Source organism: Ochotona princeps, chromosome 15 (assembly GCF_030435755.1).
Source record: "Ochotona princeps isolate mOchPri1 chromosome 15, mOchPri1.hap1, whole genome shotgun sequence".
Taxonomy (NCBI): Eukaryota; Metazoa; Chordata; class Mammalia; order Lagomorpha; family Ochotonidae; genus Ochotona; species Ochotona princeps.
In genome coordinates, this window is record NC_080846.1 from 58,060,189 (window position 1) to 58,080,232 (window position 20,044).

Here is a 20,044-nt window from a genome sequence, read left to right on the forward strand (position 1 = left end):
GCAGCGGTGTTTTCACGCCCTCTTGCAAGCCTTCCTGGCATCCTTGAGAGAAGGCCCAACGACAGCAGTGTCCAAACGCTTCTTGGCTCCCATGGCCTTTGTGCCGCCTCCGGAAAATGTGCCAGGATACAGTCCCCATGCCATCGCTGCGGCAGCTGATGAGGCGAGGCTGTCGGCAGTCTCTGCGAGGTCCTGCCCACATGCCAAGTGGTGCCCATTGGTAAGTTCGGAGACTCTCCCCCTTCCCTGAGGGAAAAGGTCTAGAGGCCTTGTTGTGCGGTGATCACCCGGTGGCACGCTGTCTGGAGGAGAGAGGGCCAGAGGCCAAAGCACTACGTGTGGCTCTAAGAGCTTCCAGGTGTTTTCCCAACACCACGTGGCATCCGCACTCAGCTCTTGGTGTGCCTGAACGAGTGTACGGTTTATGCACAGCAGTTGAACATGTTTGTCTGTCCCCTGACAGACCTCGATCCGGATGAGAAAGCCAAGAGCCATTGTGTGAATGGAAGCAACCCGATGACTGGGGGTGGGGGCTTGGGGAAGAGGATGACCTTGGTGGAGAAGAGAGTTGGCACTGTCAGCGACCACGCCACCCCAGTCCCTACCCCCAGCCCCTGTCAGCATCAGGCAAAGGGCGCAAGGCCAACCCTGTCCCTGGCAGGGTAGCCGGCAGGCAGGAGGGCAGCTGGGGGCCTGCCCGCTGCATGGGCTCAGTCTCGGGCTCGGGCTCGGGCTCGGGCAGCCACGCTGTTGGCAGGAGGGGAGGAGAGCCTGGCAGGCCTAGGCCCCCGCCAGCCAGGGCGATGAAGAGGCCTGTGAGACACTCCTCTTCTGCCAGCCAGCCAGTGACAGTAGCAAGCAGAAGGGCAGGAGTGAGGGTGAGGACGCATGCCAAGAGGCCGCAGGGTGCAGGGGTGCTGGGCAGCCAGAAAGGAAGTGGGCACAGAGTGAAAGGGCAGATCCTGCAGGGCTCCCGGAGAGGCAGAAGAGGAGGGCCTGAGCGCAGGGGCAGGGGCGTGTGGCAGAGCAGTGGCTCTGCAGGGCACAGGCACAGGGCCATCCTGAGGCCGCGTGTGGGGGGACTGAGAAGCTGCGTGGCTGTGGGGGGCTGTCTCTGGCCAAAAGGCACGGGTGACAAGTCTCGCAGAGGAGAGGTGGGGCATGGCCGTGGCCCAGTCTCCCTGGAGTCCGGGGAAAGAGACGGCAGACGTGGGCAAGCAAGTCCATGGTGAGGTGTGCAGGGGCCCAGCGGCTTGGTCTGGCAGGTAGGCAATGTGCGCTGGGCATCCTGGGAGGGAGGGAGCAGCCGGTGGCCTCAGGGCAGAAGGCACGGCCCCTGTGGGGGTGCCCACAGGGTAGCTGAGGGACCCTGGAGCATCCCTGACGGCTGTGGGGGCAGGGACAGGACGTGGAAGGGCGTGGCCCGAGTCTGCAGCTGCTGGCAGCATCTGCTGGGGTAAGGGCTGCAGGAATGTGGGGAGGCCCGGGGAGGGGCTGGGGGACACGACAGGGGTCTCGGCGGCGGCTGCAGGGGAAATGCAGGCAAGAGGGGAGGAGGATCCCGAAACCTCCAAGGCACTGAGCATTTCCTCACTGAGGAGGGCTGAGTCTGCCAGAATGCTGGGGAAGGAGGGCGAGGGGCAGGGGGAGATGGTGGAGAAACTGAGGGAGGGGAGGGAGGGGATGGAGGTCAGGGGAGAGGAACAAGGTGAACTTGCGGAAGCGTGGGATGTTCCCTGAGACAGGAGGGCTGCCTCAGGCGCCCGTGGGTGCGACGGACCGGCTCGGCCGGGAGCAATCAGTCCGACGGGAACAGGACCCCGGGAACGGTGGGCAAGGATTCGGCGAGTGACAAACAGACACGACAACTCAAGGCAGTTGTATCTGAGTGCATTTTGTAAAAGCAAGGCATCAGCTTATATACAATAGATTATTGCAAAGGGACATTTTCTTGCTTATTCATGTGGTTACATTTCTACAAACAATTATTCCAGGGAGGTAAGCAGGTCTGACGAAAAAAGATTGTTCTCTAATAGCCTGGTGACAGACTGCAGTTGCTATTTCTTGTGGACACAGTTTGGCACCAGCTACAGTTTTAATCATTAAGCGATTAGCTCTCATTGTGTTTTGTGCCTTACATTGGTTTTAATATTAACTTGTCTATTTTTCTTAGCTTTTCTTCCTGTATGGCTTCTTAAGTTATAGATTTCTATTATAATTTTCTTTTTAGGAATTCTCAAAAATAGTCCTAGGTAGGTTTACTAAAGCTAGTGACTTAATGGTTTTTATTCTATACTGCTTGCCATCCTTGTCCAGTCTCCTGTCAGAAGGCTTCATAGAACTATAAAGGAACATTGAGCCTTTGCCGCACATTAACAATATTATTCCAGCCATAAAGATAAGAGCAAAGAGAGTACAGCCAGGAATGCCAAGACCACCAGAGATGCAGCCGAATCCAGGAGGCATCCTTCCTTGAAGCTTCCGCCTCGGCCTGGCGATTTCTCACGCAGGCTCCACTGGAGGTGGCGTGACATCTCTTCCCTTTTTATTTTTTAAATGAAGTTCATAAATGTCTCGGCGAAGGGAGGAGACAGAAGAGTAGATTATTTTGAAGAGGACTGGAAAAATAAAAATAATAAGTAAAATTATTCCGGCAATAATAGCGATGGTAATTATAGTATGAAGCCAACTGAAAGGATTAAGTGATTGTAATCCTCTCTTCAATGATTCTGCTAGATCGCTTAAATCTTCTACATCTAAATGAGCTTTGCTGATTGTAGAAATTTCTTCCTGTAATCGTTCTATATTATGGGAAATATCATTATCTTTCCAAACTCCTAACAAATGATTCTTGGTTGCATTCCAATTAAAAGAAGTGTTATATTTTAATGGTGTCACACATATATATTTGTAACTAGTATGGCACCTAGTGGAGAGCTGTACCTTTAAATTTTGTACTTCTTGCCCAATTGCTAAGACGGCTTCTTCTAAGGCGTTTACTTTCATTTCTAACTTACGGTCTATGGCTTGCTGTTCAGCCAGGGCTATTGAAACGTTTTTGCTTAAATCATTTACAAAATGAGCTGTTTTTACTTCTTCTACTAAGGCAGCAGTAGAAACGGCTAGAGAGGTTAAAATTGCTATTAAGGCACTTATTCCTAATACAAGGCTAACTACAAAACGCTTAGGTCGCAACAAAAGATCAAGATTTTTCAAAGTTTGTAAAGCAGCATTATCAAACCATGGATCCTCTTTTAAATCAACAGGTAACATAACATACTCCGGTCGCTGTAGTAAAATTATAACAGAATATTGCTTATCCAAATTTGAAGTCAAACAATTTGTCAAAATACAAGATCGACATTTTATATAATATGATTTTCCTTGATTAATTATAGTTACATTTTTTGGTTTTCCTGCTAAGATGCCAAATGGATACCCAACACATGCTCTTATCCCAATGGAAGTAGAAACTGTTTCTTTTGGTTTCTTTAGAAGTAACATGTTGGCTGCAGCAAAAAGTCGAAACAGCCCAGGGTGCACACCAGTTTTATTATGAGCGGTTGAATGGCTCACAAAGACCGGTGCTACCCATCCAGGCGTGAACCATCTTCTAATTGGCTCACCAAGTGTATTAGGGGTGTATCCCCCAAATTTTTCAGAACTATATTTCAAATAATCGGTATAATCATAATCAGGACTTTCTACTGAATAATCATAGATGTAATCATTTGACCCATAAGGCTGATGTACTGAAGCCTTTTGAAATCCACATTCTAACCATTTAGGTGATTTTATAAAAGAATCCCAAAATTGATCTTTATCATGATAAATTTGAAAACAATTTGGTAATGGCATATTTTCTGAAGGTAAAATATAAGATTCATTATAATTATAATAACCTAATGTCATAATTCCAATTTCCCACATTAACCTTTTGTCATTCTGGTCACCAGAGTTTCTATCAGGTGCATCAGTAAGTAAAGTTCTGTAATTAATTGGTAAGCAACCTGGAGGCACTCTGCCTCTTATTGTTACACAGATTGGGGTAGTATCAGACATTCCTTCATAGTCAATGACCTGTGACGTCTGATGAGAAGAAGTAAAATCTTCATATCCGCCCAAAAGCTGGGTATTATTAGTCATTATTTTGATTTGCGTTTCTTCGCCCCATCCTACAGGATGAAGAAAGGGTGGATGTGGAACATAAGCCCAATAGATGTCACCAGAGACAGTTACTACCTGTGCAGTCAAAATTGCAAGCATAGCAAGGAAGATATTTTCAAAAGTGAGAGGCTTTCCTGCAGAAGCCACAGTGTTTTCTGCTTCACGAGTCAGTTTCTTTATCTGGCCCCAGGTGGGAGGTGTTGCCTCTTTCGTTGTCTTCGCTTGCCGGGCAGAGAGGTTGAGTGTCTTCAGCTTCCGTGTCATTTTTCTGATTTGTGTTCTGCGCCTTCTCCTTCCATCTGTCTGGGTCTTCATTGTAGGGTCGGATGAGTCTGTCTGGGATCCAGATGGGTGCTTCAGCATCCTGTGGAAATACACATGCATATCCTCTTCCCGAGGTTATTATTACATCAGGCCCTTTCCAGGTGCCTGTTAACAAGTCCTTCCAACGTACTTTGGGTTGAATTTTTAGTAACTGTGGTCCCCAGTGTCTCTGCATTGGGGTCAATCCTTCTTCATTAGTGTTTAAATAGTTTATAGTAAATAAAGCATGGTTCAGTAATTGATGAGGGGAGTAATATTGATTACTGGCTTTTAATCTTTGTAATTGTAACTTTATATTCTGATGGGCTCTTTCAATAATTGCTTGTCCCTGAGGATTATAGGGAATTCCTGTACTATGGGCGATTTTCCAGGTTTGACAAAATTTACTAAAAGCTTGAGATGTATAAGCAGGAGCATTATCAGTTTTTATTTTTTGAGGCAAACCTAAGACTAAAAAACAAGCTATTAAATGCTGAATAACATCTTTCACTGCTTCTCCTGTTCTTGCTGTAGCCATTACCGCTTGGGAGTATGTATCTATGGTTACATGTACATATTCTAACCTACCAAATTCTGATATATGGGTTACATCCATTTGCCACAATACTTGTGCCCTCAGGCCTCTGGGGTTAACACCCATTTTTAGAGAATGATGGACTTCTGGACACCAATTGCAGTTTTTTACTATTTGTCTTGCTTGTTCTCTAGTTATTTGGAACATTCTTTTTAATGCCAAGGCATTTTGATGATGAAGTTGATGACTTTCCTGTGCTTGCTCAAGTGCAGTACCTATTATTTCTTTTGTAAGCATATCTGCAATAGTATTGCCGAAAGAAAGAGGGCCTGGCAAGTTAGAATGTCCTCTAATATGACCCACAAATACTTTCTCTCGCCTATTTTGAATGACCTTTTGTAATTGTTGTAATAAGGGCAGAATACGTGAGGAGCCTGAAAGTAATGCAGTTTCTATGGCAGGAAACAAATTAACTATATACTTGGAATCAGTGTAAAGGTTCATGCATTGAGGCACGTTCTCGAGAGCTAAAATTACTGCTATAATTTCTGCCTGTTGAGCAGAAATATTTTGAGTTCTTTTTATAATTGGGGGCTGCCCAGGTAAATGGACAGCGGATATTCCATTAGAAGGTCCATCAGTAAAAACTAGCATGGCTTTATCTAGAGGTTCTTGACTTATTTTTAAAGGAAAAATTATCTCAGTTTCTTCCACAAATTTTAACAACGGATTTTGAGGTAAATGATATTTTATTTGCCCTGAATAATTTTGTAACGCTAGTCCCCAATCATCATTAGTCTGTAACAAATAATCTACTTCCTGTCGCTTATAGGGGACAATTATATTATGCATTTCTTTGCCAAATAATTCTCGTGATCTTATTCTCCCTTTAATAATCAATTGACTACACAAATATATATAGGATGAGACCATTTTGACTTGTGTGTGTGGTAGATGCAACCATTCCAATACTCCATTTTGCCACAAACACCCAGTCGGGGTATATTTTGTTTTAATAATAATTAAATCCCATTCTTTATCATAATTTAATTGTTTAACCTTTGCTTCTTGCAATTTGTCTTCTATTAAATTAATCTTTTGTAATGCCTCAGTAGTTAATTTTCTAGGAGATTTAGGATTAGCTTCCCCTTTTAAAATATCAAATAGTGGATGTAACTCTCCTGTGGTTATTTTTAAATAAGGTCTCACCCAATTTATGTTTCCTAATAACTTTTGGAAATCATTCAATGTCTTTAATTTGTCCAATCGAATATGCATTTTCTGAGAAGTAATACTATCATTATTTATATTTTTACCTAAATAATTTAATGGCCTATTATATTGAATTTTGTCTGGAGCAACAACTAATCCATAAGCATTTAAACTTTTCATCATTTTTTGTAAAACTTTTTCAGTTATTTCTCTTTTTTTATTTGCTATCAATATATCATCCATATAATGTATTATATAAGTATCTGGATTCTCATTTCTAACATCAGTCAATGCTTTATCTACAAATTTTTGACACAGAGTAGGACTATTTTTCATCCCTTGGGGTAAAACCTTCCACTGATATCGTTGAAATGGTCTTTTAAAATTACTAGAGGGGATGCTAAAAGCAAACCTTTGACAATCTTGAGGATTTAACTTGATGGTAAAGAAGCAGTCCTGCAGATCTATAATAATGATAAAGTAATTTTCAGGAACTGCTACTGGAGAAGGGAGGCCAGGTTGTAATGCCCCCATGTCATACATGGTACTATTAATTGCTCTTAAGTCTTGTAGCAATCGCCATTTTCCTGATTTTTTCTTAATAGTAAAAATAGGTGTATTCCATGGACTATTAGATTCTTCTAAATGCCCCAACTTTACTTGTTCAGCCACTAGTTGTTCCACAGCTTGTATTTTTTCTTCTGTTAGGGGCCACTGATCCACCCACACTGGCTGATCATCTTTCCATACTATTTTATCTGCGTATAACTCATCAGTGGCCCCTAGAAAAAATTTTGTTCATCATCTAAATTTTTCGTGGTTAGTTTTATTTCCATGTCATGCATGATATCTCTCCCCCATAAGGAAAAAGGTAAAGACATAATAATATAAGGTTGAAAATTTCCTGATTTATCTTCACATTCCCACTTTAATATTTTAGAGCTTTGTGCCACATTAGTTGCTAATCCTAATCCTACTAAGGTTGAGGATGTATTAATAACTGGCCAAGTATTGGGCCAATCTTTTCCTGATATACATGATCTATCTGCTCCAGTGTCTAATAACCCTGTTATAGATTTTCCTTCTATTTTTATAGTTTTAAAAGGTCTTTCTTTATCTATCTCTTGTGTCCAGGCTATGACTCCAGTTGATCCAAACCCCTCACTTCCTCTTGTTTCTTTTAGACATGGGTTTGGAAACTTCACATAATTAAGCAATAAAATCTGGGCTATTCTTTGATCTTTATGTATCTGGACTACTTCTTTTAATGGTCTAACCATAATTTTTACTTGTCCCATAAAATCTGAATCTATTACCCCTGGTAGGACTTCAAAATTTCTTTTAAAGTTGGAACTTCTTCCTATGATTAGTCCAAAAGTTCCCTCAGGCAATGGCCCTTTTAAATATGAATCTACAAGCTGCACCCCATCCATAAGGGATAATATATAATCATGTTGGGATGCAAGATCAAGCCCTGCACTCCCTGGAGTTGCTCTAGGCAGCTCGTGTATGGTAAATTCTGGTGCTAATGGGTTCAAAGGTGATTGTTCGGGTTCCTTAGGAACCGCCCCTCTTTCATTTACGGGGCTGAGGGGATGCCCCCCTCCTCGTTTTTTGGCTTTTCCTTCTCAGTTAGAGGAGTTCCATCCTTATGGAACTTGGACCTGCATTCATTTTTCCAATGCCGGCCTTTTCTACACCTAGGGCATAATCCTCTTGGGATGCCCTTGCCACCCATTGGGTTTGACCCCTTTTTTATTTCTACGTGGGGGCAATGTTCACTTATATGACCTGTTTGTCCACATGCAAAACAGGTGACCCCCCCTTTTGGGGGGCCTTTTTCTTTCTTTAAATTCTGAATATATGCGCCGAAATTCTCTCTCTTCATAGCTGCAGCATATGCCATTCCTTGAATGGCTGCTGGTGAGGCATCTATACATACTTTCCTGGACACCTTACTCCCTCCTTTGAGCATGTGTCCCAAGACTGACAAGAACAACTCTTTGCTCCTGGATTGTGAATGCCTCATGGTGCTTTACCTTCTCGTCCTCTAAACCTGATGATCCTTTATCAGGGAGCCTGCAGCGCTCTGACGAGGTCCTATCCTTGCCTGAAAATAATAAGAAGTAAAAGAAAAGAAGAAAGCTTACCGTCCCGATGAATTTTCAAGTCCCCGTTCGGGCGCCACCTGCGACGGACCGGCTCGGCCGGGAGCAATCAGTCCGACGGGAACAGGACCCCGGGAACGGTGGGCAAGGATTCGGCGAGTGACAAACAGACACGACAACTCAAGGCAGTTGTATCTGAGTGCATTTTGTAAAAGCAAGGCATCAGCTTATATACAATAGATTATTGCAAAGGGACATTTTCTTGCTTATTCATGTGGTTACATTTCTACAAACAATTATTCCAGGGAGGTAAGCAGGTCTGACGAAAAAAGATTGTTCTCTAATAGCCTGGTGACAGACTGCAGTTGCTATTTCTTGTGGACACAGTTTGGCACCAGCTACAGTTTTAATCATTAAGCGATTAGCTCTCATTGTGTTTTGTGCCTTACATTGGTTTTAATATTAACTTGTCTATTTTTCTTAGCTTTTCTTCCTGTATGGCTTCTTAAGTTATAGATTTCTATTATAATTTTCTTTTTAGGAATTCTCAAAAATAGTCCTAGGTAGGTTTACTAAAGCTAGTGACTTAATGGTTTTTATTCTATACTGCTTGCCATCCTTGTCCAGTCTCCTGTCAGAAGGCTTCATAGAACTATAAAGGAACATTGAGCCTTTGCCGCACATTAACAATATTATTCCAGCCATAAAGATAAGAGCAAAGAGAGTACAGCCAGGAATGCCAAGACCACCAGAGATGCAGCCGAATCCAGGAGGCATCCTTCCTTGAAGCTTCCGCCTCGGCCTGGCGATTTCTCACGCAGGCTCCACTGGAGGTGGCGTGACACGTGGGGTGTGGGTGTGCCCGGAGCACGAGGAGATGGGAGAGAGACTCGGGGCCAAGGGTGGCAAGGACGGGGCAGTGGTCAGGGGAGAAGAGCATCGTGCAGATCCTGAACGTCCAGGTGTGCCCTCTTGGAGGACGGCTGGCTGCTCCTCAGTTGCAGGGCTGCTGGGCAAGGAGCCGGGCAAGGAGAGGGAAGAGAGACTGGGCTCCTTGGGGCTGGGAGAGCCCAAAGCCCACGAGGTGGCAGGAGAGCCCCGAGTCTGGAGGTGTGCCTGGTCAGGGGGCCATGAGGGGAGTGTTGGGGAGTGGCGGTGGCCCAGGGTGTGGAGGCTGTGGGGCATAGCTGAAGGCTGGGCAAGTGTGGCGGACAGCTCTGGGCCTGTGTGGGCATGCCCGCGCGGGCCCAGAGTGAGGCTGGTCAGGTGGGGCAAGTCAGTGCCCAGGTGCCCTGGGGAGATGGGACAGCCCCCGTGGGTGGGTGGGGAGCTGCTGGGGGAGGGAAGGATGAACATGTGGTAGATGATGGAGGGCTCTGAGGACTCGGAGCTGAGCCAGGAACATGACCGCTCAGGGGAGGGCGTGCCAGGAGGGGCACATGGACATGGGCGCCTGCAGGGCCCTGGTGGGGACCCCAAGGGGTGGCCTGAAGCCCTAGGGGAGACTGCCGCCCACATGGGACTCCCTGGAGGTGAAGGGCCCTCGGGGCAGTGCTGGCTGGCACAGCAGAGAGAGCCAGAGGGCGAGGCTGGGCTGAGGCCTGGGGAGGCAGGAGCCAGGGAACCCTCCCCAGCAGAGTCACACAGGACCCCAGGCTCCAGCAAGGCAGACATGATTGGAGGACCTCCAACTCTCTCTGCCTTGGTGGCCTGTCTTCTGACTCCAGAGGTGGAGGGCTGACAGGCGTGGGGGAGGGGAAAAGGCTGGGGTCGGAGAGAGAGAAAACGAATGTGTGTGTGTGTGTGTGTGTGTGTGTGTGTGTGTGAGAGAGAGAGAGAGCACTTATGTGCTGTGTGTGTGGTAATGCGTCCCGGCTGAGCTCCTCTCCCAAACACGAGAATATGCCGTCACACAGAAACAGGGAGTTACTCACCCAAGTTCTCTGTGGCTCTGGCTTCTTGTCACTGACTCTGAGTCGCGTGACGCTCTGGGCAGCAGAGGTGGCACAGGCACCTGCTCCTGCTCTCCTCCCAGAGGATCTGATCTGGGGCCCTGGAAGCGGCCTTAAGTAGCTGAGCTGGGCGCGCCTCCGCCAACCAGGCCTCTCCACTGGCCCCGACTCCCGCCCACCCCAAGCAGCCACTCTGCTCATTGGTTTCTCTCTCTCTTCCCATGGCTTCATTTCCTCTGCGCTCTCTGGCGCCCCCCTCCCCCAGGATGCAGCTGCACACTTCCTGCCACTCCCTGCTTCTCTTCCAGCCCTTTCAGCCCTCCCCCAATCTTAGCCTCACCTACCCCCTCCCCCAACAAGCCCTAGTCTCCACACTCAAGGTGGCAGTGGAGAAACACACCTTCTCCTCGCCATCATCTCACACGCTCCCACGCTGGCCACAGTGACTTGCTGGCGCTGGAGGCAGTCAAATGGAGCTGATTCGCATCATCACAGCAGCTGTGACCAGCCCGCCTCATTAACCCTTCAGGATCACCTGATTGAGACTGAGACGTGCAAGTGTTCTCTCTGCTCATTGCCACCACATGATCGTGAAAGAGATTCTAGTGCTGTCCAAAGCAATGCAGCAGCTCATTGAACACGTCTCACCAACAGAGATCAGTGGAAATTACATCCCATGGGCTCTTCTTTGAAGGTTTTCGTTCGCTTCATCTCTTCCTAACTCTTTCTCCTCCTTCCATTCTTCATGGACTCATAGAGCATACAGTAGCATTCCTTTCTTCCGGAAGGTCCTTGAGTTGCTCTGACATTCCTTCGGCGACACATTGGTCATTCTGTAGTATGTTCTTGAACCTGATGGTGAACCTGATGGTGTTGTGAATTTCTTTTTCTTCCTGTGGTTGATTTTGTTGTGTGGCTTTTCATCGTTTGCGTAATGGAGACGATCCTATCGAGAGGTGAGGATGCAGTGCAGTATGCATCTCTACTCCCAGATCAAAGATGGCCTCGCAACCAAACTGTTTACTAAATCTTGACCATAAGATGCTGCACTCCGCCATCGTCCATGCCCGCAATCATGGACATAGGACCGCATAGGAAGAACTCTGCTCTAGTAGTGATTTAGGGGAACTGAGAGAGGGGGGGGGGGAGGAAAGTGTGGGGGGAGGGAATCAGGGAAATGTCAGGGCCTATAGAAGTGTATCGTCAAATTATGAAAGTCAAAAGGAGCATCATCCAAATCAAAACCAACCACAGGTCACCTTCTGCTTTCACCGGTGGGATCCCATCACCCCCTGTACTCCAAGGCCCTCTAACCAAGAGGGTGCGCCCAGGGGTGGCGCGGGGGTCTTTGCCCAGCACCCAGGTGATGAGTTTGAATCACGGATTTGTACAAAAGGAAGGTATGTGATTGTTTCCAAGGTTTTCAAAGGTCAGTGGCTGGCAATCTTGGCATTGCTGTGGTGCCAGGAGAGGAAGCAGCGGTGTTTTCACGCCCTCTTGCAAGCCTTCCTGGCATCCTTGAGAGAAGGCCCAACGACAGCAGTGTCCAAACGTTTCTTGGCTCCCATGGCCTTTGTGCCGCCTCCGGAAAATGTGCCAGGATACAGTCCCCATGCCATCGCTGCGGCAGCTGATGAGGCGAGGCTGTCGGCAGTCTCTGCGAGGTCCTGCCCACATGCCAAGTGGTGCCCATTGGTAAGTTCGGAGACTCTCCCCCTTCCCTGAGGGAAAAGGTCTAGAGGCCTTGTTGTGCGGTGATCACCCGGTGGCATGCTGTCTGGAGGAGAGAGGGCCAGAGGCCAAAGCACTACGTGTGGCTCTAAGAGCTTCCAGGTGTTTTCCCAACACCACGTGGCATCCGCACTCAGCTCTTGGTGTGCCTGAACGAGTGTACGGTTTATGCACAGCAGTTGAACATGTTTGTCTGTCCCCTGACAGACCTCGATCCAGATGAGAAAGCCAAGAGCCATTGTGTGAATGGAAGCAACCCGATGACTGGGGGTGGGGAGTTGGGGAGAGGATGACCTTGGTGGAGAAGAGAGTTGGCACTGTCAGCGACCACGCCACCCCAGTCCCTACCCCCAGCCCCTGTCAGCATCAGGCAAAGGGCGCAAGGCCAACCCTGTCCCTGGCAGGGTAGCCGGCAGGCAGGAGGGCAGCTGGGGGCCTGCCCGCTGCATGGGCTCAGTCTCGGGCTCGGGCTCGGGCTCGGGCTCGGGCTCGGGCAGCCACGCTGTTGGCAGGAGGGGAGGAGAGCCTGGCAGGCCTAGGCTCCCGCCAGCCAGGGCGATGAAGAGGCCTGTGAGACACTCCTCTTCTGCCAGCCAGCCAGAGGGCGAGGCTGGGCTGAGGCCTGGGGAGGCAGGAGCCAGGGAACCCTCCCCAGCAGAGTCACTCAGGTTCCCAGGCTCCAGCAAGGCAGACATGATTGGTAAGGGCTGCAGGAATGTGGGGAGGCAAGAGGAGGGGCTGGGGGACACGACGACAGGGGTCTCGGTGGTGGCTGGAGGGGAAATGCAGACAAGAGGGTAGGAGGACCCGGAAACCTCCAAGGGACTGAGCATTCCCTCACTGAAGACTGCTGAGTCAGGGGAGATGACCCGGGTCTAGAGTTATGCCTGGTCAGGGGGACATGAGGGGAGTGTTGCAGAGTGGGGGTGGCCAATGGTGCGGAGGCTGTCGGGCATAGCTGAACAGATCTGATATCAGGATCTAGTAGCCTCTTTTGGTTCTTCTTCATGTTCACAGGGTGATAAAGATATGGGGCCATCCTCTGCTGCTTGCCCAATCTTAATCAGAATTGGAGCGGCTGGGACACGCTCACAAGAATTTCTAAAGCTTACACAGAAAGATCATTTAGAATGATCGACTTTGGGTCCAGTTCACTCTGAAGACTCCCAACAACCTGATGCTGAGTTCTTTGACCTGCCTCCTGACTGGTGCGCCTTGTAATCCTGTGGTGGTGTGAAGGAGTCATCATCAGAACTAAGCCTGAAGGTCTGTGTAACTATGAGTTGAACAGACTTCACTCTATCTCTAATCTACCCCGTTTCTGACTGTATATACTATTTCTGCTTGCTGGCTTGTTTAGAAAAGAACCATTTTCTGTATTGAGGCATCCATATTTTTACTAAGACTGCCACCTTCTTGAAACCTTTCTGCCAACAATCACCCCTGGCGAACTCAGTGACAACAAGCTAGGGCTACCTTATGTCTCGTAAGTGCGCATGAGACTTGAAAATTTGTCAAGCTCTTATTTATCAATAGATTATATGCTTTCTTTCCTCCAAGATCCAAAATGTGCTCTTTGTGTCAACAAGCAAGCAAAGGTTAGGGAAGTGACAGATGCAGCAGGGTTAAAATTCAAGTGGTTTGTCAAGTGATAATCAGCAGATTTTCCAGGCTTTGTTCCCATCTTTGCTCTGAAAAACCCAAAGTGTCAATAATAGCAGTTTTTTTTAATTGAAATCTTATTAGTCAGGGAAGTGAGTGGGAGGATTCTGCTTAGCTGGATGTGCTCTGGATTCCTTGCATATGAAGCAAAATTTTCAAAAGGCTGAGTGAAAATTTACCCTAGAAGTAGTGCTAGAGAAACAAATATATTTGTGGCACCCATTGTTTTGCTTTTACATCTACCAAATCGGTATACTACAGTATATTTGTATCAACTGAGACTGTCCAGAAAGATCTGATTCTGCTGGTTGTAGTCTATGAATGTGAGATTATTGGGTTTTGTGGTTTTACCAGCAGAAATCAACTCCAAGAACAGAGGCAGCCTTGGCTCTTGTACCATTTGAAATAAAGAATGTCTTGTGGACAACTCAATGACCAAAGAAATTTTGCTTTGAATTCTTTTATTTTGGTAATCTTTACATAGTTGATTAGGGCAGAAATGTCAAGGGCTAAGGAAAATGGGTAAGACTATTGTTTCCACATTCTCTCTCTCTCTCTCTCTCTTTCTCTCTCTCTCTCCCTCTCTCTCTTTCTTTTCTATATCTGGGGTAAAAGGGGAGACAAAGGAAGAAGCCTCACCCAACCCAGGATCCCAATGTGAAGCAAGCTCTGAGGGTCCTGTTCAGTTTGATAGTTCAACAGTTCTGAATTGCTGCCAATCTCACCTTTCCATGCATGATGAAATCTCTTCAGAATCCACTGGCTGACATAGTCTCTTCAGGGTGGGGGTTCTGAGATCAGCAGTTCAGTTGGAGGGATACCTAAAGAAACTTTGGGGTGATTCCAGACCTGATTCTTGTGTGTGAATGCCGGTACAGCGTCCGACACAGTCCGTTGCTCCAATCAGTTATGCATATACTGGTGGTTACAATTGCTGGGTCAGTTCTGTTTCCAGCCCTGTCTTCCACATGAACCAGTGGGTGTTGCAGTCAAGCCTGATTCTGTCCACTTCACATTCAGCCTTCACACAAACTAATGGGTGCTGCAGCCTAGTTGGGGTGACTCCCCAAAACCCCCACCAGACCTGCTCCCTATCCTGGTTCCTATGTATGCCAGTATGTACCGCAGACTTGTTCAATCTGTCCCACATCCCATTTAGCTCTTGTACATGTCAATGGGCATTGAAGCCTAGTTCAACCCAACCAACCCCACTATCCAGCACACACATGCTGGCAGGTGCTGTTCTGTCTAGCCATGCCCACCCCATCCTAGTTTTCATGCTCTCTATTGAGAGTGGTAATCCAAGAGCGAGGTGCCCATATTTCCCTCCCTGGCCACTCCCACTCCCGGATTATGTACTCTCCAGGTGGTTCTGCAGTTTAACTTGACAGATTTAGCCCCCAGTGCCAGCATCTGCCAACTGATGCTGCAGCGAAACCCAACCAACCTTCACCCTCTCTGATTTTTGCTTGCACCAGTAGGAACAATCAACCCAACCTGGTTTTTCCCTGATCTAGCTCACATGAGGCCCACAGGTGTTGTAGCTCTGCCTGGTCTGGTCTGGTCTGCCCCCATCTCAATTCATGCTCTCCAGTGGGAGTGGCGGTTTATCTGGGGAGCCCTCCACATTCCCCCTACCGGATTTGCCCCCTCCTTCCCTGGTTCTCATTTGTGCTAGTTGGGTGCTGAGGTCCAGTCTGGCATGGCCTGCCTTGCCTCGACTTTTGCCAGTGGGTGCTGTAGTCTGACTCAGTCTGGCCCACCCTCAATTCCTGCTGATGCTGGTGGGGGTTGTAGCCTTGCCCAGCACAGAAGGCACCCAATCCCAGCTATAAGGTGTACTGGTATGTGTTGTAACCAAACCTGGCCCGACCCACACTGTTCTGGTGCTCGGATTCGCCAATGGGTCATGTGAACTGGTTCAGCCTGGTCTGCTCCGACCTATGTCAAATGTATGCCAGTGGGTACCTTTCCCTGGCCTGGTCTGGGCTGTTCTCTATTGTAGTTCTTGCACTCACCTGCAAGAACTATGTGCTGACAGAGGAGTTTCCTAAGCTCCTCCATCAGAACATCTACCATTCATTGCCAGATCTTGTGCATGCCGGTGGGTCCCTGGTCCGGCCCCACTTAGTCCTCTTCCTATCCTAGCAGGAGCAGTGACCTTTCCTGACTGGGTTTCAACCCATTCTGGTTCTTACTGTTGGATGTTTCAGCCCAACTAAGGCTCATCCATACCCAGACACAGCTCACACATGGCCCAGTAGAGGCAGAGACCTAGTCTAGTCCATCCTACATCTATCCTAGTTCTCACGAGCACCAAATGGTGCTGGAGTCTAGCTCGGATCAGTACATCCAGTCACAGTCCACACTTGTGCCATGGGATACTGCAGCCATAGCCAGACCAGAATGCAGTCCCCGCTCTGGCTCCCGCACTCCTCAGTGATAACCCCAACCCAGCAAGAGTGTACTCTCCTAGCTCCTCAACCAGGCCTGTTCCCAGCAATAGATTACATGCATGCCAGTGGTTGCTCTGACCCAGTTGGTATAGCTCCTCACCTGTCTTGGCCTTCTCCTTTGATGCTGTTGCCTAGCATCCCTACTCATGCAGAGTAGTCAGTGTAACAGCCTAGCTTGACATGACCTGTGCTCCATCCTGATTACTGCCTTCCTTGTGAGCTAAGGTTTGCTTGGCTTTGCCCAGTCCTCCCCCTTCCAGTTGCAGCCCAGCCCACTCCACACCCTGATTTAGGATGCACATTCGGATGCTGCTGCTTTGACCTGCCCAGACTGTTGTCAGTTCCTTTACCCATAAGTGATGGCAGGTGCCATGGTCACATCTAGCTCAGCCCATTGCCACACCAACTTGCAAACTAACCAGCAGGACTTGTATTTCCACAAGGTTGGGTCCACAGATCCCCCACAGAATCTGCTGGGGTCCGTGCAGTGGGTGTGAATAATGCAAAGGTGTGAAGAGAACAGCTCCCCTGCTTGGCAGGGCCTGGGGTAGCTTCCAGCTCTTTGGCAGGGCCTGATAGATTTCTTTCTGACCACCTTGACACAGTTTCAGCCCTTTTCACATGGACACTCAACCACCCCACTAAGAATTTTGTAATCTATGGAGGCATTGTTTGACCCTGTGAGATGACTTTTGCAACCAACATGAACTTTAGAGTTAATGTTACTGATAATGCCTTGGTGAGTGGGCACACAGGAGTACGATTAAGCCCATGCTGTTTCTGCACACCTTATTGTGTGCCTACCCATTGCCATAAAATCTGGCCCAGACATTCAGCATACTTTCTGGGAAATGGCTTGAAAAAAATTTTACAAATTAATGGAAATGATGAGAGTATGGGCTAAAACTGCCATGACAAAAAATATAGCTACTGGGACCCTAAAAGCTATCATGTTACTATGACCCTAAAGGCTATCCTGCTAAGGCAAAAAATATAGTTACTGTGACCTTAAGGGTTAGCCTGTCCTTGCAACTATTTAGAACATAGAAAATATAGTTGCTTTAGCTGTTTTTATAATTTTTTAGCTAGAGGAAATATAGAGTGATTTTATTAACATCATAAGATATACTTTTGATTATTGTTTGCTCACTTATGAAGTTGTAGAGCCTGCAGTTGTAGAGGAATGTAATGTTTAAAACTTTTTGTCTTAGATTTTCATGTTTTTTCTGTCTTGATGTATTTCTCCCATTTAGTGATAGATAAGTTGTAGAATAAGAATTGTAGTAGGAGTGTATTACTGCATAAGATGTGTTGCCTACTGAGAAATTCTTGGCTGCAACGTTGGAATGGATAATGCCTTGTGAAACAATTTGTAGAATTGTCTTTGGAAACACTCACTTATGCATTGTAGAATTGAAACTTAAATAGAGTAACTTAGCTCATTGCTAACTGCAATTCTTTCCACCGTTATAACCCTTGCTTTACTTGTTTGGTTAACAGACTGTGTGAGCTTACAGACCTAATGGCCAACTAATGTCAATAGCCCCAATCCCCATAAACCAAGGCCCCAGACCTTTTAATTCATACGTAATTCAAGGTAGGGGTCTGGTTGTCACAGGCGGTGCCTAGGTTATAGCCCAGACCTGAGGAGAGCAGATGAAGACTGGCAAGCCAAGATAAGCAAAGAATGTGGAATCCTTCCTCAATCATTTCTCAAGAAGTTGTAAATTGTGCCCCCCTGAAGCTATGTCAAAATGCCCCTAAAAGAAAACTTTGTACTGCTTCTGTATAAATAAAGTGGACAGCTTTCTCGCAGGGTCCACAATGATCAAGGGATCCTAGTGGTCTGTCTCTCCTTTCTTTCTCTCTTCGCGCCTCATCCACGCACCATTCTTGAGCTCCAGACTCAGCTGGAGCTGGTCTCCGGCAGAATCTACCTATGGACATGGTTCTCTCATGTGCTGGTTAGTGTCTTGACCCTGTCAAGTGTGACCCATCCCCTGTCAGTAAAGTACTGGCACCTAGCCCTGCCAGGCAGGGCCCCAACCATAGCTTTTGTGTGGGCTGGCATGTGGCAGTCAGTGATGCTTTATGCTAACAGCCCATCTCAGGATTCCCATGTGGGTTGGTGAATCAGTCTGGCCCAAACAGATCTTATGTGTCCGGACCTGCAGAACATGATGCTCAAACCCTGAGGGTGAACTGGGAATGCAGGGTTGCTGGCCCAAGAAACACACGGACACGTGTGCTTGGTGAAAAAGAGTGTCAATGCCCTTTATTTTACTCCTCATATATATACCTTCTTCTCTTGGTGGAGGAGAAGGGGAGGGGTTTTCTGGAACTAATTATCTTCATTGAAATGGGAGGAGTTAATCATCTGTACTGAAACAGGGAAGGAACTAATTATCTGTATTGAAACAGGGGAAGAACTAATTATTTGAACAGGAACAAAGGTGGAGGTTCTGTTCTGCTTGCTTTGCATGGGATGTTCTAGCCATAATATCCTACTTGCTGTGGTCCTGTTTGCCCAAGGCAGGCTTTGCAATGCAGCAGGCTGTCAGGTAGGCCAACAAGTCTAAGCCTGTAGTTCGTAACACTTATGGACTCTTCCCTCCAAACCACCAGGTCTCCATCCCCATGCTTACCAGCAAGTTCAGTGACCCTGCTGCTGGAAGTCACACAGGATTCATCCCTCACCTACACTCGCATTCACCTTCTCTATGGATCCCTAGGAAGTAATTAATACCCTACAAACCCTAGAGCTTGTTACTGGGTGTCCAGCAGGCAGAACTTGGCGCCCAACGGGCACAAAGGCTGCCAAAAGCCTAGGACTCGGTCACCATGTGGCAGCAGTGATATTGGCCTGAGGCCCAAACATTGGGGTCTGGTTTAGCTCTGGCACCACCCATATTGTCACACTGCAAAGGGCTCCTTTCACCCCAGCCATCCTGGTCACTGTTCAGACTCTACCTGCCACAAGATGGTGGAGGCAGGGTGGAGCCTGGTTTCTAACCCAGTTCCCGAGAACCCATATGGTGTACTTACTCTGAGGGAAGAAATCTCAAAGAGATTTTTTTTCTTAATTTATTTTTATTAGAAAATCAGATCCGTAGAGAAAAGGAAAGACATAAAGATCATCCATCTGATGGATGCTCTCCCCAGATGGTGACAACAGCCAGAGCTGAGCCCATCTCAAACCAGGAACTTCCCAGTCTCCCACATGAGTGCCAAGTCCAAGGATTTGGGCCATCCTTCACTACTTTCCCTGGCTACAAGCAGGGAGCTGGATGGAAAATGAAGCAGCTGGAAGATGAACTGGTGCCTATATAGGATGCTTGGGTTTGCAGGTGGATGATTAGCTAATTGAGCCATCACACAGGCCCAGTAGCAGATCTTGGATCCCACAACTCAGGGCTGCTATAAAATTCTTTCCCTATCTGATTCTATTGTAACCCAAGAACTGTGCATTCTTTTCTAGGAGAAGAATTGGTGCATCTTTGATTCCAAGATGAATAGGTGTATCATTTTACAGAACTAGGATTGTGACCTATTTTGGAGCTTAGAGTTGATTTAAGATGACGTGATGGATTCAGGATTCATATTGAACTGGTACCCATATAGGATGCTGGCATTACAAGGGGATGACTGCCCAGTTGAGCACTTGTGCCAGGCTCAAGATTTTTTTCATTCAAGATTCATTTGTTTTTGTCGGAAAGGCAGAGTTTCTAAGAGGAGAAATAGATCTCTCATCTGCTGCTTCACTCCCCAAACTGCCTCCTGTGGGTTCTCCATGTGAATGCAGGGTCCCAAGGACTTAGGCCATCCTCAGCTGCATTCCCAGGCCACAAGCAGGAAGCTGATTTGAAAGTGGGGCACCCAGGACACAAACTGGTGCCCATAAATGGTGCTGGCACTTGT